Source organism: Herpailurus yagouaroundi, unplaced genomic scaffold (assembly GCF_014898765.1).
Source record: "Herpailurus yagouaroundi ecotype Mexico unplaced genomic scaffold, PumYag 189, whole genome shotgun sequence".
Classification (NCBI taxonomy): domain Eukaryota; kingdom Metazoa; phylum Chordata; class Mammalia; order Carnivora; family Felidae; genus Herpailurus; species Herpailurus yagouaroundi.
In genome coordinates, this window is record NW_024412420.1 from 196,643 (window position 1) to 202,642 (window position 6,000).

At 40.5% G+C, this 6,000-nt stretch overlaps 1 long non-coding RNA gene across 1 annotated transcript in view; it reads left to right on the plus strand.

Moving 5' to 3' along the window:
* LOC121044665 (uncharacterized) overlaps positions 1-6,000 on the plus strand; it is a 28,562-nt gene that overhangs the window by 11,836 nt on the left and 10,726 nt on the right. The gene's annotated exons all lie outside the window — the stretch shown is intronic.

A 6,000-nucleotide genomic window follows, 5' to 3' on the forward strand; every position in this document is an offset into this window, starting at 1 on the left:
TGGGCTCTAAAGGGTGGGCAGTAAAGAGAGAGAGACCGGTGTGCCTGGCAGTCCTGGAGCTGTGAGGAAGGCAGAGTTCTTGCATCCTAGTATGCAGGAGATGGGCCAGTGGAAAGGCCAAGTTTGACTGTCACTGGCCCACCTAGACTAGCCTCTCACTGTTCTGGATTTCAGTTTCCTTACTTGTAGTTGGCAGCAGTAAAACCGGCCTTCCTGCACCCACTTTTTCAGTGGAATATGAATATCTGATTGTTGTTTAGCTGGTGAAAGAATAAGCTAGGATTTGGCAGGGGTCTGAATGGTTCTCCCCCGGAGACAGTTGCATTCTCTTCTCTCTGCCTGCTTTCTGTACCGGAATAGGCATCCTCAGCATCATACCCATTAGCCTAGGGGCCTTGACTCCTCTGACACTATGAAAAATTTTATGTACATTCTGGACATGCATTTTAAAGGCAGAAGGTCTTTGCTCCAGTTCTCAGAAGAATTCAAGACCTCAAAAAGCTTAACAGGAACTTCTCCAGAGAGTGGTGTTGGGTCCTCCCATGCCATCCTAGAAGGACTTTTCTTCTTGTGCCCCTCCCTCACCTCCCCATTTTAGGAATGAACTATGTGACACAATAGACTATTCTAAGCAATTCTTTTTTGCTTGGAAGAAATGTACAACATTGTAATAGAACTATTTCTAAAATGTAAACTTGGGTGCCTTCTCAAGGAGAATGTATGGAACATCACCAACATGTTTAGTATCTTGGATGCTTTTATGAACATCAGTTATTGGCCTATACTTTCCTAAGGATCCCAGGTTGCTTTGTTTTTAATTGCACTCCTTGTTTTCATATGTCAAAGAGAGTTAAAAAGAGATATCTTAATTTATGTAGAATTGTTTGTGTAGAAGACCAAGAATGGCTTCAGCTTCTCTTTTGAAGTGAAATGTTGTTTTTGTAAGCAGTACTTGCTGCTTAGGCAATACAGTGAAGTTCTAGACTTCAGAGCAGTGGGTCTTGAACTAGAATGTGCATCAGCATCACCAGGAGGGCTGGTGAAAGTACAAATAAAGCTTGCTCTGCCTGACCCCCAGCGTTTCTGATTCTGTAGGCTTGGGATGAGGCTCCAGAACTTATACTGTTAACAAGTTTGCAGCCCAAGGGTCCTGGTCAGGGGACCACACTCTGAGAACCACTGCTTTACAGTAGTACTCCTTAAACTTCAGTGTGCATGTTCAGTGTGCACCTGGGGAAGCTTGTTAAAATGTAAATTCTGATTCAGAAGGTCTGGGTTGGGCCCCGAGATTCTGCTGTCTTCAACCAGCTTCCAGGTGAGGCTGGTCTCTGGAATATGGTTTATATAGAAAGACTTTTAAGCAGTGCTTCTCAATTCAGACTGCACATTAGAATCACATAACGAGTTTGTGGAAAAATGGGGAAGGAGCAAGAGGAGGAGGGAGAGAAAAAGTTATCTCCCCAAATCCAGATCTCTGGGAGTGGAGTCTGGGCTCATCAGGTGATTGGATATGCACTCAAGGTTAGAACCGGGTTGTCAAGGTTGTGAAGTTGCTGAAAGTCCCCAAGTTAAATGAAGTGTTACAGTTTTGAGTATTTGATAGACTAGTGATTGGTTTCCAACTGTGGTTTCACAGTTAAATCATCTGGAAAGCTTTAAAAGATATTGGTGCATGGATTAAATAATATGTTTGGGATTTGCTTTAAAACAACATGGTAGTATGTTAACTAACTGGAATTTCAATAAAAACTTAAAAAATGAAAAACATGGTGGTGGGGAGAAATGGGTGAGATTATTGATCTGGGGTATCCAATACATAGCCATCAGCTGCGTGTGACTTTTTGAATTGAAATCAACTAAACATTTTTAAAAACAAAAAGCAGATCCTCCACGAAGTGTTTTAGTTTTTTTTTTTTTAATTTTTATTTATTTTTGAGGGAGAGATACAGAGCATGAGCAGGGGAGGGGCAGAGAGAGAGGGAGACACAGAATCCGAAGCAGCATCTAGGCTGTCAGCACAGAGCCCTACGTGGGGCTCAAATCCACGAACTGTGAGATCATAACCTGAGCCGACTCAATGTTCAATGGACTGAGCCATCCAGGCACCCCTATCGTGAAGTTTATTTTATTTTTTTTATTTTATTTTTTATTTATTTATATATGAAATTTATTGTCAAATTGGTTTCCATACAACACCCAGTGCTCATCCCAAGAGGCGCCCTCCTCAATACCCATCACCCACCCTCTCCTCCCTCCCACCCCCCATCAACCCTTAGTTTGTTCTCAGTTCTCAACAGTCTCTTATGCTTTGGCTCTCTCCCACTCTAACCTCTTTTTTTTTTTTCCTTCCCCTCCCCCATGGGTTCCTGTTAAGTTTCTCAGGATCCACATAAGAGTGAAACCATATGGTATCTGTCTTTCTCTGTATGGCTTATTTCACTTAGCATCACACTCTCCAGTTCCATCCACGTTGCTACAAAAGGCCATATTTCATTTTTTCTCATTGCCACGTAGTATTCCATAGTGTATATAAACCACAATTTCTTTATCCATTCATCAGTTGATGGACATTTAGGCTCTTTCCATAATTTGGCTATTGTTGAGAGTGCTGCTATGAACATTGGGGTACAAGTGCCCCTATGCATCAGTACTCCTGTGTCCCTTGGATAAATTCCTAGCAGTGCTATTGCTGGGTCATAGGGTAGGTCTATTTTTAATTTTCTGAGGAACCTCCACACTGCTTTCCAGAGCGGCTGCACCAATTTGCATTCCCACCAACAGTGCAAGAGGGTTCCCGTTTCTCCACATCCTCTCCAGCATCTAGAGTCTCCTGATTTGTTCATTTTGGCCACTCTGACTGGCGTGAGGTGATACCTGAGTGTGGTTTTGATTTGTAGTTCCCTGATAAGGAGCGACGCTGAACATCTTTTCATGTGCCTGTTGCCATCCGGATGTCTTCTTTAGAGAAGTGTCTATTCATGTTTTCTGCCCATTTCTTCACTGGGTTATTTGCTTTTCGGGTGTGGAGTTTGGTGAGCTCTTTATAGATTTTGGATACTAGCCCTTTGTCCGATATGTCATTTGCAAATATCTTTTCCCATTCCGTTGGTTGCCTTTTAGTTTTGTTGGTTGTTTCCTTTGCTGTGCAGAAGCTTTTTATCTTCATAAGGTCCCAGTAATTCACTTTTGCTTTTAATTCCCTTGCCTTTGGGGATGTGTCGAGTAAGAGATTGCTACGGCTGAGGTCAGAGAGGTCTTTTCCTGCTTTCTCCTCTAGGGTTTTGATGGTTTCCTGTCTCACATTCAGGTCCTTTATCCATTTTGAGTTTATTTTTGTGAATGGTGTGAGAAAGTGGTCTAGTTTCAACCTTCTGCATGTTGCTGTCCAGTTCTCCCAGCACCATTTGTTAAAGAGACTGTCTTTTTTCCATTGGATGTTCTTTCCTGCTTTGTCAAAGATGAGTTGGCCATACGTTTGTGGGTCTAGTTCTGGGGTTTCTATTCTATTCCATTGGTCTATGTGTCTGTTTTTGTGCCAATACCATGCTGTCTTGATGATGACAGCTTTGTAGTAGAGGCTAAAGTCTGGGATTGTGATGCCTCCTGCTTTGGTCTTCTTCTTCAAAATGACTTTGGCTATGCGGGGCCTTTTGTGGTTCCATATGAATTTTAGGATTGCTTGTTCTAGTTTTGAGAAGAATGCTGGTGCAATTTTGATTGGGATTGCATTGAATGTGTAGATAGCTTTGGGTAGTATTGACATTTTGACAATATTTATTCTTCCAATCCATGAGCAGGGAATGTCTTTCCATTTCTTTAAATCTTCTTCAATTACCTTCATAAGCTTTCTATAGTTTTCAGCATACAGATCCTTTACATCTTTGGTTAGATTTATTCCTAGGTATTTTATGCTCCTTGGTGCAATTGTGAATGGGATCAGTTTCTTTATTTGTCTTTCTGTTGCTTCGTTGTTAGTGTATAAGAATGCAACTGATTTCTGTACATTGATTTTGTATCCTGCAACCTTGCTGAATTCATGTACCAGTTCTAGCAGACTTTTGGTGGAGTCTATCCGATTTTCCATGTATAATATCATGTCATCTGCAAAAAGCGAAAGCTTGACTTCATCTTTGCCAATTTTGATGCCTTTGATTTCCTTTTGTTGTCTGATTGCTGATGCTAGAACTTCCAGCACTATGTTAAACAACAGCGGTGAGAGTGGGCATCCCTGTCGTGTTCCTGATCTCAGGGAAAAAGCTCTCAGTTTTTCCCCGTTGAGGATGATGTTAGCTGTGGGCTTTTCATAAATGGCTTTTATGATCTTTAAGTATGTTCCTTCTATCCCGACTTTCTCAAGGGTTTTTATTAAGAAAGGGTGCTGGATTTTGTCAAAGGCCTTTTCTGCATCGATTGACAGGATCATATGGTTTTTCTCTTTTTTTTTGTTAATGTGATGTATCACGTTGATTGATTTGCGAATGTTGAACCAGCCCTGCATCCCAGGAATGAATCCCACTTGATCATGGTGAATAATTCTTTTTATATGCCGTTGAATTCGATTTGCTAGTATCTTATTGAGAATTTTGGCATCCATATTCATCAGGGATATTGGCCTGTAGTTCTCTTTTTTTACTGGGTCTCTGTCTGGTTTAGGAATCAAAGTAATACTGGCTTCATAGAATGAGTCTGGAAGTTTTCCTTCCCTTTCTATTTCTTGGAATAGCTTGAGAAGGATAGGTATTATCTCTGCTTTAAACGTCTGGTAGAACTCCCCTGGGAAGCCATCTGGTCCTGGACTCTTATTTGTTGGGAGATTTTTGATAAGCGATTCAATTTCTTCGCTGGTTATGGGTCTGTTCAAGCTTTCTATTTCCTCCTGATTGAGTTTTGGAAGAGTGTGGGTGTTCAGGAATTTGTCCATTTCTTCCAGGTTGTCCAATTTGTTGCCATATAATTTTTCATAGTATTCCCTGATAATTGTTTGTATCTCTGAGGGATTGGTTGTAATAATTCCATTTTCATTCATGATTTTATCTATTTGGGTCATCTCCCTTTTCTTTTTGAGAAGCCTGGCTAGAGGTTTGTCAATTTTGTTTATTTTTTCAAAAAACCAACTCTTGGTTTCGTTGATCTGCTCTACAGTTTTTTTAGATTCTATATTGTTTATTTCTGCTCTGATCTTTATTATTTCTCTTCTTCTGCTGGGTTTAGGCTGCCTTTGCTGTTCTGCTTCTAGTTCCTTTAGGTGTGCTGTTAGATTTTGTATTTGGGATTTTTCTTGTTTCTTGAGATAGGCCTGGATTGCAATGTATTTTCCTCTCAGGACTGCCTTGGCTGCATCCCAAAGCGTTTGGATTGTTGTATTTTCATTTTCATTTGTTTCCATATATTTTTTAATTTCTTCTGGAATTGCCTGGTTGACCCACTCATTCGTTAGTAGGGTGTTCTTTAACCTCCATGCTTTTGGAGGTTTTCCAGACTTTTTTCTGTGGTTGATTTCAAGCTTCATAGCATTGTGGTCTGAAAGTATGCATGGTATGATTTCAATTCTTGTAAACTTATGAAGGGCTGTTTTGTGACCCAGTATATGATCTATCTTGGAGAATGTTCCATGTGCACTCGAGAAGAAAGTATATTCTGTTGCTTTGGGATGCAGAGTTCTAAATATATCTGTCAAGTCCATCTGATCCAATGTCTCATTCAGGGCCCTTGTTTCTTTATTGACCGTGTGTCTAGATGATCTATCCATTTCTGTAAGTGGGGTGTTAAAGTCCCCTGCAATTACCACATTCTTATCAATAAGGTTGCTTGTGTTTATGAGTAATTGTTTTATATATTTGGGCACTCCGGTATTCGGCGCATAGACATTTATAATTGTTAGCTCTTCCTGATGGATAGACCCTGTCACTATTATATAATGTCCTTCTTCATCTCTTGTTACAGCCTTTAATTGAAAGTCTAGTTTGTCTGATATAAGTATGGCTACTCCAGCTTTCTTTT